Source organism: Bos indicus, chromosome 20 (genome assembly GCF_029378745.1).
Source record: "Bos indicus isolate NIAB-ARS_2022 breed Sahiwal x Tharparkar chromosome 20, NIAB-ARS_B.indTharparkar_mat_pri_1.0, whole genome shotgun sequence".
Lineage (NCBI taxonomy): Eukaryota > Metazoa > Chordata > Mammalia > Artiodactyla > Bovidae > Bos > Bos indicus.
Genome location: NC_091779.1, coordinates 18182910 through 18199081, shown reverse-complemented (window position 1 = coordinate 18199081; position 16172 = coordinate 18182910). Strand labels below are relative to the sequence as shown.

Below are 16172 nucleotides of genomic sequence, written 5' to 3'. Positions count from 1 at the left end.
AAAGATGGCAACAATAACCCTATATGCAAGACAGCAAAAGAAACACAGATGTATTGAACAGTCTTTTGCACTCTGTGGGAGAAGGTGAGGATGGGATGATCTGAGAGAATAACTTTGAAACATGTATATTATCATATGTGAAACAGATTGCTAGTCCAGGTTTGATGCATGAGACAGGGTGCTCAGGGCTGGTGCACTGGGATGATCCAGAGGGATGGGATAGGGAGAGAGGTGGGACAGGGGTTCAGGATGGGGAACACATGTACACCGATGGCTGATTCATGTGAATGTATGGCAAAAACCACTACACTATTGTAAAGTAATTAGCCTCCAATTAAAGTAAATTAAAAAAAATCTTACTCAAAATTTAATGAAATAAGAGTCTTCTCCAGCACCACAATACTTGCAGTTTAAAAAAAAAAAATCTTTTATTCAGCATATGTTTTTCAGTTTAACTGGTGTCAAGGTCATATTGGTTATTTGTAGGGACCTGCAAAGTGAAACATTGCCATAAGCTTTTGAGATGAGGGTTGACCTCAGTAATTTCTGAACCAACCGTGCTTTGCACTAGGTGCGAACTTCCTGTGAACCTCAGTGCTGTAACAACCGCATTTTTCTCTCTGATGTTTCATGTTGTTTAAACCATGATGAGAACCTTATCTTTGTCAGCTAGGATTATAACCTGCCACAGAGCCCACAGCCTAAAAAAGGATCGACCCAACTATTCCCAGAATACTATCTCATCCCAGTTGGGTTTCCTCTGAAGTATTAAGGACAGGAAAAGTAAAAGGAGTAAAATGGAGTGTCTGGTGGTGCCGTGTTTGCCTAGGGTCAGCTTAAGTGGCGTTTACGTAACGGTGTGTACTGTCACTATGGTGAAGGGAAAGTCTTTCGAGCCGTTTATCAGTGATTTTATAGTTCTCATTTCATGGAGGATGGAATAAAAGAACAAAGAAAGTTTATTTTCAAAGTGATTTATTAAACATGAAGTGCAAAAAACAAGATAAACTTGTTTATTTTCATATTCTTCCTTTTAAAATGGCATTCTTATTATTGACCCATGAATTCATTTCTCTTTCATATCACAAATTTAAGTGTGTATCTGAAAAAGATCTAGCCAGTTCTAATATATTTTTAAACTCCTGATATGTTCTGGAGCTAACTTTGAGAATTCATTCCCTTGGATTTTTTTTTTTTTTCTCCCTTTATGATTTGGAGAGTTTGGAGATTATGTTTGGATGACTTTCAACTGAGGAGATATGTTTGTTTGTTTATCCATTTTAAGTTAAAAAAACAAACAGATAAATATTCATATCATTTCTTACAGAATAACTCAGTTGTCAAATTATTTTTGTATCCCAGGGTTAGTGCTTACTCAGATTAAACTTTTTGGAAAGGAGACTGAGTTAAAAATGTGGATGCTATTTAATATGATAGGGTACCTTGAACTATTTCAAAGGCATGGACAGGTTTTGTTTTTGTATGAAGTGAAGAATGAGGCATTGGAGTTATAAGCTTAAGATTCTTGTTGGATAAATGAATTTTCCTAAGGGTAAGGGTAATGGAAATGTTTAATAATTTGCATTGAGAAGTTAATGTTACCAAAACTGTCTCCCAAGGCAGCCCTCTTCAAGCCATTATACCTGGTCTAATCACCTTATCTCTCAATGTCAGAAAAGTTGATGTTAACCCTAACACCTGAATAAGAGTTCTTCCTGTAACCTTTGTGTTTTTTCCTTGAAGACATTGTAGTGGAGAAGTATCATTCCTCATTCTTCTTTGTGATTTAGATGTTTCTCATTCTTTTGCTAGAAGCAATGAGGCAGTGCAAAATATCATCTTTGAGACTGTAAGGACGTCAAAGTCTGACTAGAGTGGATTAAGATGGGTGATTTGGGAGAGGAGTGGTGGCAGAAGAACATTCACAATCGGATCTGCTTTTTCAGGCTTTGTCAGTTGCATGTCAAAGTTGCTTTTGACATAACATGCAAGTGAAACTATCCATCCCTACCATCTCTATGTGAAAGCCAGTTCAGTTCAGTTCAGTTGCTCCGTTGTGTCTGACTCTTTGCAGCCCCATGGCCTGCAGCATGCCAGGCTTTCCATGGACAGAGGAGCCTGGTGGGCTATAGCCCATGGGGTTGCAAAAGTAAGACACAACTTAGCGACTAAATCTCCACCACAACAAAAGAACAATCATCAAATTTGGTGTTTGAAAGCCACAGAGTATGTGAGATGCCTGGAGAAAGGGATGTAATGGATGGCTGTTTCCAGAAATGAAACAAGAAAGTAAGGGAACCCTGATACTATCCATTCATATTCAAAGAGAAAAGCAAAAGATGAGGTGCAATTTTATGCCCTCCTTCAGCTCTGTGGAAGCCAAGGTATATTTTAAAAGCCTATTCATACTAATCTACAAAATTAAGCATTTTAGATTTATATCAGAATTTTGTATTCTTTGTAATATATTTAGAAAGGATATTAATCTGGCAATTTTAAAGATCAAGTTTATCCCTATGGTATTACATCCTCTAATTATATACTATTTGAGTCAATATATTCAAGTAGCCCTTTATTAAAAATAATATAAATAGGTCACAAGAGGACATAGTTATTTTTTATAAACCCACTTTTCCTTGTTAGAAAGAGTTTCCTTTATTAAGAAAGATTAAAAGAAAAAAAAATCACTTCTAGGGAAAAAGTTGTTTTTAGTCCATGTAATTTAGGATCTCATCAAGTACTAAAAAGTTATTTGAGAAATAAAACATGGGAGGGCAGGAGAAGGGGACGACAGAGGATGAGATGGTTGGATGGCATCACCGACTCAATGGACATGGGTTTGGGTGGACTCCGGGAATTGGTGATGGACAGGGAGACCTGGCGTGCTGCGGTTCATTGGGTCACAAACAGTCGGACACGACTGAGCGACTGAACTAAACTGATTTATCCTCTATCAGCGCTAACTGTGCTCTTGACAAGAAGTGTTGAGTGTACCCAAACTTACATTTAGTTTTATAGAGTAGTTTAACTATTTTGGTTGTACATTTGTTGACATTAAAGGGTGATAGGAAATGGTATATGCACAGGCTTTGAAGTCATGCAGACCAGAATTTAAATTCCATGTTCTGTACTGAGAAATTGTGTGACCTTGATCCAAGTTTATGTTTAAGTGGCATTTAGTTAATTCACACTGTTGTCAATGATCACCTCTGTATAGTTTGATGACGTTTTATGAAGACACTTTTTTAACCTAATGCGTAAGGTCTTTGAATGAATAATGATGAAATAAGTTTATATTCCTTGGTTTTAAGAGCTTTAAGAAACGGCTTGATGATGATTCTAGTATGATCTCCCAAATTTCCTTTCAGTTCTAGCTTATTTTAAAATTATATTGTTAAAATTTGGAGATATGAGTAACATGCACCCTAAACATCCTTGTTCCAGCCAGCTTCCTACTTGCCTGGCATGGAATATTGAGTGTCTGTGATAAGCAGAAGATACTGTGTTTATACAGAAAGGAGTTTGTAATTCACTTGAAGAAAAGCTACAGATGAAATATATAGAAAAACATGCTTGTTCTTACTTGTGTGATAAGCCCCAGACCTTTTAAATGTATCCATTCACTTCCTTTCAGAAGACCACATCTTAGTTACCAGAAGCTGAAGAACTGTCATTACAGGGCTACATAATCTGTAAATTTTATATACATGTGCTTGCACGTACATGCATGTACACATACATATATGTATGCAATTATGGTAAAACACAAATAACATAAAATTTTCTATCTTAGCCAGTTTTAAGTGCACAACTTAGTAGTGTTAAGCACATTCACATTGTTTTACATCCAATCTCTAAAACTCTTCATCTTGAAAACCTGAAACTCTATACCCATAAACAACAACTTTCCTTCCCCATTTGTTCCCGTCAACCACCATTCTGTTTTCTATTTCTGTGAACACAGAAGAAAGTAGGCACCTCATATAAGTAGAATCATACAGTGTTTGTCTTTTTGTGACTGGTTTATTTCACTTAGCATAATGTCATCAAGGTCCTTCCGTGTTGTAGCATTTGTCACAATTTCCTTCCTTTTTAAGGCTGAATAATATTGAATCGTATCTATATGCCACAAATGTTGCTTATTTGTTAATCTGTCAATGGGCTCTTGGGTTGTCTCCATCTTTTGTCTGTTGTAAGTGGTACTGCTGTGAGCATGGGTGTACACATATCTCTTCAAGACTCTGCTTTCAGTTCTTTTGCTTATATGCCCAGAAGTAAAATTCTGGATCACATGATAATTCAATTTTTAACTTTTTTGAGGAGCACCGTACACTTTTCCATAGCAGCTGTACAGATTTACATTCCCACCAGCAGTGCACAAGGGTTCCGTTGTGTCCACACCCTTGCTGACACTTGTTATTTTCTTTTTTTTAATAGTAGATACTTAATAGGTGTGAGATATAGTAGTATAATTTAAGCCAAACTTTAACACAGAGAACATTATTATGGAATATACAATCTTGTTTCGAGATCATGGCAAAAGTCTAAATTCGAATAGGAAGGTGATGCTAAACATCTTCGGGGCTGTGATCCAGACGGCCCAGGAGGTGTGGGCCTCAGGGGGGCAGCGGGAGGAGCACCGACTGCCCGCAGGGCAGGTAGGTGATGTTCCGCGAGCGCGGCAGCTCCTATGCGATGTCCTCCGCGGCCTCCCGCTTGCGCAGCTGGATCACCGCCTGCGATGGCAGTGGTGGTTGCGTGCGAGTTGGCTATCAGCTCCGCTTGCTTTAAGTCGCCCTCCACGGAGATGATGGCTTCCTTCTTTTGCTGCTCAGCCTTTTCCTCCACAAATCTGGCCCTCTCTGCTTCCTGCTGAGCCACCTGTTTGGCTTCCACCTCTGTGTGAACTTCCCAAAGGTCAAGGATAGGTCATCCAGGATGAGCCCAAAGGTCACTGCTTGCTCTGTGAGGTCATCGCTCACCTGTCTGGGGGCCAGCTCTCTCTGGGTGATCAGTTCTCCAGCCGAGCCACCACGGACTGGAGGATCTCTGTAGTGATGGACTGGCAGCACACTCTCATCCTAGTCCTCTCCAATGCTGGGGAAGATGCGAGGAAGCTGGCTAGCCACCGGCCAGAAGAGGATGCATATGGTGGTGATGACATTCTGTAAATCTTTGCTACCAGTGTTTACTGGCACATTACATGGTTGAGAGCAGCAGTCAAAGATAATTGGTTTCTGTACCCAAGGGATGAGGAAGTGAGTCCCTTCTCCTATGACAATGTCCTGCACTCCACCGAACCTATCAAAGATGACAGCTCTGTGCCCAGCATCCATATTATACAAGGCAGAGTTCACCACACCTCCTGCAATGGCCAAGGCCAGGCCAAACTTGCCAATAGACTCTTTGGTAGCCGTGTCTCCTTTGGCTGGACCCACTCACACCTGCTTCCACTCTGACCTCCACATCTCAGTTTCTTTGTTGATTTGGCTTTATCCAGGAATATATTTGTAGAGACCACTGCTGCTGCTGCTGCTACTAAGTCACTTCAGACCACTACTCTCCACTAAAATCCATTTTCTCCTTCCTGAACACACAGCTAGACTACATTTACCAGCATCTTTTAAAATTAGGTGTAGCTAGTTTTTTATGTTCACTGTTTTTTTCTAGTTCACTGTGAGTGGAAGTAATGTGAGTCACTTCCTGACCTAGCCAATAAAACTCTGCATATATGTTTCTCAGGGCCCTCTCTTCTTTTTAGCTGAGTGAAATGGCAGTGCTCAGGAAACCTTGAAAGTCATATGTTGACAGTGGCTGAATAGCCATCAGCACGGATCCTTAAATGACTGACTTACCTGAATGTCTACCCAGGATGGTTATGTAAGAAAGAAATATAGTATGATTAGGGAGGTTTTTCTATTAATATAGACATGAAACAAGAAGGGCCTGGGTGGGGGTTGGGGGTGTAATAATGATATAAAAAGATTAAATTAGAGGAACATTAATAAGTATTTATGTATTTTGTTGAAAGTTTGCATCATGGATGGCGAGCAGTAGTAAAATCAATTGAAATTGTCTTAAAATAATTTTAAAACATACTATTGACCAATTTAACAAGAAAAATACAATGTTAAGTATATTCATATTAATGTTATGAAAACAATTGAAGTTTTTAAATGAGGAAGTGAGTAAAGCAATAGTACAATCCAAAGACTTGAGAGATTTTAAGGGAGAAGCGACTGAGGCTCAGGACAGGTGGATGTCATAGGAGGGAAGAGGAGTGCTCATGCTCAGTCACGTCTGACTCTTTGTGACAGCTTGGACCGTAGCCCCCGGGCTCCTCTGTCCCGGGCAAAAGTACTGGAGTGGCTGGCCATTTTCTATTCCAGGGGATCTTCCTGACCCAGTAATTGAACATGAGTTACCTGTGTCTCCTGCATTGGCAGGCAGATTCTTTACCACTGAGCCCCCTGGGAAGCCCAGATGTCATAACGACTGATGAATCAACAGACCAGACCATAGGTTTCCAAGTCCTGATGAGTTAGTCCTAGACAGGAGATTTACAAGGCTAGAGAGGGCTTGGCAACTCAGGCACTTGACATCATCCTTAAGCCATAGACAAGTTTCTGTCCAGACAGGTGAGAGCGGTTACAAGTACAATGTATATGGAGCAGAGGCATATAACATTCCCCTTCCGGTAACAAATCGGATTCAAATCAGGTTATCAGGCTAGAACTAAAGTACAGGGGAAAGGCCAAGGGACAAAACCTTTGCTACTTGACTGGTACCAAAACAAAAATGACCTCCTATTGGTACTTCACTAGTGGTCCAGTTGGTTAAGACTCCATACTTCCACTGCAAGGGGCATGGATTTGATTCCTGGTTGAGGAACTAAGATCCTCATGCTGTGCCCTGAAGCCAAGAAAAACCCCAAAGCAAATCAATTACATTTAAAAAAGTTGCTTCATATTGATCGCTTAGCTTGGGGTGTCTTATTTCCCCGCTTCAACATGGTATTCCCACATATGAGAACTTATGAAGACAGGACAACTTCAGGGGCTAGATACTAAGGATGTATTACAGAAAGACACAAAGCTCTGTGTAACAGAAGTGTAAGGACATCAGTTCATGGTTGGTGCTCATTAAGTGGTTAGTTAGACAGGGAGGCCTGGCGTGCTGCAGTCCTTGGGGTCGCAAAGAGTCAGACGTGAATGAGGGACTGAACTGAAGTGGTTAGAGTAATAGATGTAATCCTGGTAATTTTCATCATAGAGAGGAAGTTAAAATAATGAGATCTAATATTATCTAATATCATTGGTGTAACTTTAATGAGCCACTGCAGAGTAGCAATATATCTCCATCATTTTTTTGAGTATTCCAGTGTGTGTACTGAAAGATCCAGATTCCACAGGACAAGGCAGATGCTCATCAACTCTAAAAAGGGGGAAGGTATATACAATATAGTTTTGTATCAGAATTCTATTCCTGCATTTGCCTTGGAAACCACAGTGAGGTCTTAATGCTTTTATATTTTTGTTCTAAAGCAAGTTCCCAACCTACTTGAATTCCAAAAGGTCCACATAAGCAGCTTGCTTAAATTGAACACATTTTTCAATAGTAATTGTGTTATAAATGGCAGTTCGGTTTCCAGAATAATTCTCAAATCCCTTTTAACCCTCAATTCATCTGAATTGCTGCATGTTAGCAAAAACACCAGAGAAGGCAATGGCAACCCACTCCAGTACTCTTGCCTGGAAAATCCCATGGACGGAGGAGCCTGGTGGGCTGCCGTCTGTGGGGTTGCACAGAGTCGGATACAACTGAAGCAACTTAGCAGCAGCAGCAAAAACACATATTGGTTAGCAATGGAATTAAAGAGAGTTGCAATAACTCTGAATGAAGGCCGTGAAATATTAGTTGCTCAGTCCTGTCTGATTTTTTGTGACCCCATGGAGTATAGCCCATCAGGCTACTCTGTCCATGGAATTCTCCAGGCAAGAATACTTCAGTGGGTTGCCATTTTCTTCTCCAGGGGATCTTCCTGACCCAGGAATCAAACCCCAATTCCAGGCAGATTCTTTACCATCTGAGCCACCAGGGAACTCTACAGTTTTCTAAAAGGAGAGATGAAGGAGAAGAAAAGAATGTGTGTGTGTGTGTGTGTCTGTGTGTATCAGATCAGATCAGATCAGTCGCTCAGTCATGTCTGACTCTTTGCGACCCCATGAATTGCAGCACACCAGGCCTCCCTGTCCATCACCATCTCCCGGAGTTCACTCAGACTCACGTCCATCGAGTCAGTGGTGCCATCCAGCCATCTATCCTCTGTCGTCCCCTTCTCCTCCTGCCCACAATCCCTCCCAGCATAAAGGTCTTTTCCAATGAGTCCACTCTTTGCATGAGGTGGCTTCCCTTGTAGCTCAGTTGGTTAAGAATCTGCCTGCAGTGCAGGAGACCCCCAGGTTTGATTCCTGGGTTGGGAAGATCCCCTGGAGAAGAAAATGGCAACCCACTCCAGTATCCTTGCCTGGAAAATCTCATGGACAGAGGAGACTGGTGGGCTGCAGTCCATGGGGTCACAAAGAGTCAGGCACGACTGAGCAACTAACACTTACTTACACTTACTTATGTATATATAAAAACTTTTTCAAGTAGGTTTGACTCAGCTGAAATTTTTTTCAAGTGGGTTTAGTAATAAAAGGTGGAATAAAAGAAGAGCCCAAATTATGCTTTAGTCGTTCTGAAGGGCAAGGAAGCAGGTGGGCTTTGGATTGTTATGAGCCCTTTGCCAACCAATAGGTGGTGCTATTGTCATACAGTAGTTAAGTTGCTCTCGGCCCAGAGGGCAAGGAGGATGTGGGAAGTAAGTGTCAGCTAAGTACTATGCACATAAGTGTTGCTCAATAAATATGATTCTGCTCTTCTGAATGAATCAGATAATACTGATGAATAAAACCACTTTAGCAAAATGTTATTGATATGTTGCTAAATTATATTGTCTCTGGACTCTGGAAGCTTATAAAGAAGTAGCAAGGCTTAGGAAAAAAGTGTTAAGCTTTATCATTTATTACTACTAAAAAAGAAATTTTAAGTCCAGTTATTTGATTCTTTTGCAGGTAATATCCTGACGTGCATTACCAGTATACTCTTGACTAGAGACAGTCCCCACATTCTTGTGCACAGTAATTTGGAGACACCCGTCTTAAAGTACTCCGCAACTGAAGTAGGCCTGTATCTCCTTAGGGCTTCCCTGGTAGCTCAGTCAGGAAAGAATCTGCCTGCATTGCAGGAGACCTGGGTTTAATCCCTGGATTGGGAAGATCCCCTGGAGAAGAAAATGGCAACCCACTTCAGTATTCTTGCCTGGAAAATCCCGTGGACAGGGGAGTCTGGTGGGCTACAGTCCATGAGGTTGCAAGAGTTGGACATGATTTAGTGACTACACTACCACCACTCCTTAGGGTATGAAATTTAAGGAACAATCCTGCATTGTATTACATGGATCACTCAGGAGTTTGTGACAGATCACAGGATTAACTACGTGAAAGATTGGGTAGGAAGAGAAGCAATATGGTCTTTCTGCTATTCACAAGATCTTGATTTTGTCTGGAGAATGAATATATGTTCATGGGTGGATTTTGCAGTTTCAGAAGTGCAGTACACGGTCTGCATTAGTGAATTGCACAATGCTTCTTGGGACTCTAAGAATGTAAGGAGGTTGTCTCCAGGGAAGGGGAGGAGAGAAAAGGTAAATTGTACTTTGGACCCCTGTCTGCCTCAACCAGAGAAGCTCTGCTTTGAACAGTTTCATAAATTCATCTACTAAAGAAGGTATTTTTAAAAACAAGAGTTTGAAAATTACTGACACCTCAGTCTCTTACCAACTGAGCCCAGTTTTTATACTTAGAAATCTGGTTCACAAATACTAGTATAGTTCCTGTTAAATAGATGTATGTATCATGAATGTATCATGTTTCATTAGATAAGTATATGTGGTCTCTTTCTATATCAGAATAGATTTCTGTTCATTCATAAGTAGTGCCTAATGTTAACCAAACTAAATAGATGAATGAAGAATATTAGTAATTTCATGGACTAAAAACTAAATATATATATATATTTTAAAATTAAGACTAATGCATCACAAAATACACTCTATTTTCACTAAATTATCCATATTTAAAATTGTCATCTGTTTTGTGAATTAGTCATGGTAGCTAACAGTGCAGTCCTTGATGCTTTTATAATCTTTGAGAAATGGCCAAGAACTTTGATTTCTGTGAAACTGTTTGGGTCTAGAAAGTAATCAAATGATCAGCCATGTCATCTACTTTTCAAATCTGAAAATAAAATTTGAGGTAGTCCCAAGGTTTGCAAGTGGTATAGCTTAGTTTAATAATTCTCTAAATTTTAATAATATTTGCCACTTTAAAAAATAAATTCCTTCAGCTTTTCTCTTTACCTCGCTATTGACAGCCCCAAGTATTCAAATGGAAATCAAATGCTTTGATTATATTTGTTTTACAACACTATGAGTGTTTGCTAATTTTGAGAGGAGAAAATACTATTCCTTTTTATATTAAGGATGTACCAGATTGGAATTTGTTTGTTTTAGCTAACAACTTTCACTTCAAAATGAAAAAAAATAATTTTCAGTCAATCATAAATTTCCTCATTGTAAGAATAGTCTTTTTAAAACCTGAAATTTCTGTATAATATGTCTTAAAGCCTGTTTAATTTGGCTAAAAAAATTTTTATACCCTCCTTTATTTTCCTTCTCTTTTTATGTGTATTTAAGACATTTAACTCATCTGTCATAATTCAGACATAGTTATATAGCAGAATCATCAAATGTTAGTTTTTTGTGTTATTTCTTCAAATGTTCAAATTCTCAACATAAATATACTTTATACATTGAATATAATTTAGCTTTACAAAGAACTGTAGAATATATTAGATGAATAAAGTACTTCAAGATACTGATTTCCTAAACATCAATCAAAACCAGAAGGCTGCTTCTCTTTCAGCTCTTCAAAGTGAACACATTATTATGTATGTTCATAAATAGTATGAATCCATCATTTGAATTTTTCTTTTTAATGATTAATTCTTTTGGGGGTGAGGGACAAGTGTAATTACAGCTGCACTTTTTCTGAGCATAAAAAATTCCTTGCAGTTTGGAAACTAGGTGATTTTATACAGAACATTCAGGTGTCTATTTTTTTTTTTAAACATAGCTATTTTCAATGTTTGATTTCCGCAGTAATGGAAAGGACATAAATGAAGTAAAATACTGGACATTTCTAAGATGTATGTGCCTGACTTGGGACTAGAATCCGAAAACCTACTGAACTTTTGACTTTGAATCTTTTTAGATTATTGTAATAGATTCTTCAATATATAGGGACTTCCCTTGTAGCTCAGTCGGTAAAGAATCTGCCTGCAGTTCAAGAGACCAGGGTTCGATTCCTAGGTCAAGATGATCCCCTGGAGAAGGAAATGGCAACCCACTTGAGTGTTCTTGCGTGGAGAATCCCATGGACAGAGGAGTCTGGTAGTCTATAGTCCATGGGGTCACAAGAGTTGGACATGACTTAGCGACTAAACCACCTTATTGTTTGAATAGCATTTTGAGAATTTTCAAGTTTTATTTGCTTATAATATTACTGTTGTTGGTTGTTCAGTCGCTTAGTCATGTACGATCTTTGTGACCCCATGGACTGCAGCATGCCAGGTTCCTCCGTCCTTCACTGTCTCCTGGTCAGTCAGTCACTTCAGTCACTCAGTCGTGTCTGACTCTTTGCAACCCCATGAACTGCAGCACGCCAGGCCTGCCTGTCCCTCACCAACTCCCAAGGTTCACCCAAACCCATGTCCATCGATTTGGTGATGCCATCCAACCATCTCATCCTCTGTCATCCCCTTCTCCTCCTGCCCTCTTTCTTTACCAGCATCAGAGTCTTTTCCAGTGAGTCAGCTCTTCGCATCAGGTGGCCAAAGTACTGGAGTTTCAACTTCAGCATCAGTCCTTCTAGTGAATATTCAGGGTTGATTTCCTTTAGGGTTGACTGGTTTGGTCTCCTTGCTGTCCAGGGGACTCTCAAGAGTCTTCTCCAGCACCACAATTCAAAACTATCAATTCTTCAGCGCTCAGCCTTCTTTATGGTCCAACTCTCACACCTGTACATGACATGACTACTGGAAAAACTGTAGCTTTGACTGTGTGAGCAAAGTGATATATCTGATTTTTAATATCTAGGTTTGTCATAGCTTTCTTTCCAGGGAGCAAGCATCTTTAAGTTTCATGGCTGCAGTCACCATCGGCAGTGGTTTTAAAGCCCAAGAAAATAAAATCTGTCACTGCTTCCACTTTTTCCCCTTCTATTTGCCATGAAGTGATAGGACCCAATGCCATGATCATCCTTTTTTTAATGTTGAGTTTCAAGCCAGCTTTTTCTCTCTCCTCTTTCACCTTAATCAAGACGCTCTTTAGTTCCTCTTCACTTTCTGCCATTAGAGTGATGTCATCTGCATATCTGAGATTGTTGATATTTCTCCCAGCAACCCCAGCTTGTGATTCACCCAGCCTGGCATTTTGCATGATGTACTCTGCATATAATATTACTATGGAACTCTAAAAAAAGACAGTAAATAAGAGTTTATTGTCCATGTGAAAAAGCATAGACACAAATTCGCAGTAGGTTCATCTTTTCTTGTCTTAAATTTTGATGTTCTTCCTGTGTACTTTAAGACCTAAATTTTACAAATGTTATTTATGGCCTTTGAAAAATTTATGAAGTCAGATTTAAACAAAACAATATTGTTGTGCTATAAACTTGCCACAAAATGTTTATGGTAATAAAGGAAGTAGATCCCTTGCGATTTTTCCACTGTTTTTCTGGGTATAGTTTAAGACCTTTCACTTTTGGATTCTGAAAAGTTAAACCATATTGTATAAGGCATTTTAGAATAACCAAGCATTTTGATATAATTTCGGATTTTCTAAGATAGAAGAAGCTGAGATTCCTTATGGGAAACCTGTAAGAATGGGGAAGCTAATAAGATTTTAGGTAATCCATTGAACTAGTTGGCAGTCTTAAAAATTCTGAAAGCTTATCTGGAAGGCCTCTTTAATTACTTTTAAAGAAGTATTACCTGCTGAGACCTGCTGAGATAGTCTTCAGTGCTCACAAATATATGTAGAATATGTCAAATTATACAGTCATCTCATTTTCAAGCAGGAATGCCTCATTTGATCACTATGGGAAAATAATAGCTTATGATAGTTATGAATAAAATGTTAGTTTTTAATTGTATATCTATAATGATATTATGTGCAGACTTTGTAAATGCTAATTTTAAAGTGTTAAATGGAAAATGCTTACTGTTAGGATTCCAAAAAAAGCTTAGGGGCAAATACTGGCTCTACAACTTTAATTAGTTGTGTGTATTTGGATAAGCTAATCACCTTATGTCTCATTTTCATCATCTGTAAAAGATTATTTTAAGGATAACGGATGATATATCAAGGGCACATAAACATTGCCTGGTACGTAGCAGATTCATAGTAAAAAAAAGTTATCTCTGAGTAACTTCAGTCAAATTACGCTGTAAGTCAAATTGGAAAATGACTTTCAGTGTAAGGATTCTTATTTGGTACTCTTAATTGATGTTTTTTAAAAAATGTACAAGAGTTCAGAATAACAAGGTTTTAAGTATCCAAATCTAACATATATAGTATGGGTCTTGGCTTTCAATAGCCCACACTTTCATATATTATGCATTGACACTTCTAAGCCTCCTTTCGTATGCAAAATTCAATCTTCTATACATCACCACACAGACTGATTTAGAATTATTACCTGGTTTGCACTGATCTCTGCCACTGGGGTAAAGGACCAGACATCAGTCAGGCAGCAAAGATCTTCCTTGGCCATCCTGCCTACTTCATTACCATTCCTCCAAGCCAGGGGCTCCTGTCAGGCATCAAAGGCCTGAATCTTGCTTGTTTTCAAGGGCATAGCTATCCCAGAGATGTGTCACTTTACTCAGCCCAATCTCTCTTTCCACCTCAAAGTCGCCCCTGAATTCCATTCATTCTCCTCGCGGTGCTCCACCAGCGGGAAATATTGGGCTGGAAGTAGACAGCTGGTTGAAAACCTTCACCAGGATTGCATGTGCTCGTGGGCCACAACCAACATAGGCCTCCATCTTTGATTTGGTATTCATGGAAGAAAGTTTATTCTCCACTGTGGTAGATATTTTGTGAGTTGTGATGCTTCAACATTTAAAGTCTGCTTAAATATTTTTCCTAGCCTGTGTGGATGGATTAGGAAAGAAGCAGTGGCCCAAGTAAGGAGAAACGTGTAAGTCTGCCGTTTCATTCTTCTGGGCCATTGGTGTCACCTGCCTCAGACTGGTACCTGTCAAGGGTCTTACTCATCAGTAGGGTCACTGAGACCCTAGGATAGCAGTACAAATTAGAAATCTTATAAATTTCTAACCAAGTAAGTTTGATTTAGTTTTCCAATGTGTAGGGACACCCTAAATGTAGAGGAAAGGGAAATTACATCCAAATAAAAAAAAAGACAGAATCCTCTCCTCTTAATGATTCTGACCAGAACCAGTGTTTATCAGGATGGTTACAAAATGATGATTTTCCAGCTCTTACAGTTACTACACATATCCTGTTTAGCACTGTGGTAAGAAAGAGTCTTTTAATCTCTATTTACTTATTCATCTGTTTATCTATATTTTTAGTGGTTTGGCTTTGTGGATTCCATTTCTTTTCAGTGCTATATAGTTCTTATGGATTTTGGTCTCAGAATCCCTTTAAACTCCTAATAATTATTGAAAGAGCTTTGTTTGTAAGGTATGTATTTAATATTTATTGTATTGAAACTAAAATGGAATTTTTAAAGTATTTAATAATTCATTAAAAATAACTCTAATAAATCCATTACATATTTATGGAAAGAATATATTTTGATCAGAAATAACTATACTTTCCAAAACAGAAACATTTAGAGAAAAGAGTAGCATTGCTTTGTTTTATATGCAAATCCTCCTAATGTGTGACTTAATAAAAGACAGGTGGATTTTTCATATCTGTTTCCTCATTCAGTGTGTTACTATATCACATATCATGTAACCTCTGGAAAACTCCATTGTATATTCATGAAAAAATTAAAAGAGGAAAATAACATCTTAGCATTATTAAAAGCCTCAGAAACACCCTAAAAGGGTCATAGGCACTCTGCAGATCTCCCTTTCACACTTTGACAATTGCTGGACTGTAATCCCTGGATTATTTTGGTGCTCAGATTATCCAAGATTTAGCCAGTGTCTGCACCTTCAAGCTGGCTCTTAAGTCCTTGTAACAGGCCCCTATTATCATCATTGTTTTTTTTTAAAACTCTTGTTTTTTTGGCATAGCAAGATGTTCTAGGCTCCCCTTGAATCCACCCTGCCCTAGGCCTGAAATCAACCGTTTTTCTGAGGAATCCTGATTTCTTTTGATGGATGATGGCATAGAGACCAAGATTTGAGAATTAGGAATCCTTCTTGCTACTAAGGCCTTTGCTTCTAGGCTCTTTCTGCAAATAGAACCAGAAAAGTGTGTACATGTATATGTGAAAATACATATATCTGTGTACAAATACATGTCTATCTTATTTATCATAGCCAGTATCTCTAGTTTCAATCTGACCCCTGGTCTTTTTTGCCTTTCCCCATTGCATGTCTATATATCCTTCCACAATGAGAACCCTGGCTTCCAGTAACATTAATACATATACACATTTGCTGACTCACGTATCTAAAGTAGTTTCAGAATTGCCTTACCCATACCACTACAGAAAACAAAGATACTATGAACAGTTCAGGATGTATCTGCAGGTCTTTTCCTGCCCAAGACTTAGGGTACATATACAAATGCCATGTTCATAAGTTACCTGCTATAGTTCTTTCTTTTCTGTCCCCATTCAGTGTAGTTGTGTTTTTAGTCTGAAATAAAGTTGGGTTTATTTGTTTCAGCTCGCTTTCATTTCCTTTATTTTCCTTTCACATCTATGTTTATTTAATTTTTTGAATATATAGAACATAAGCATGTTTTCAAACTTATTCAAAAGTATATACTCAGACAAGTACCACTCCCTTACTACTTCTAAGAT

General features: G+C 38.7%; 1 protein-coding gene and 1 pseudogene across 2 annotated transcripts in view; one reads left to right on the top strand and one right to left on the bottom strand.

Annotated features, from left to right (window-relative positions):
* The window catches only part of NDUFAF2 (NADH:ubiquinone oxidoreductase complex assembly factor 2), a 165941-nt gene that overhangs the window by 69251 nt on the left and 80518 nt on the right, over positions 1 to 16172 (top strand). The gene's annotated exons all lie outside the window — the stretch shown is intronic.
* LOC109574650 (prohibitin 1 pseudogene) lies at positions 4617 to 14211 on the bottom strand (annotated as a pseudogene).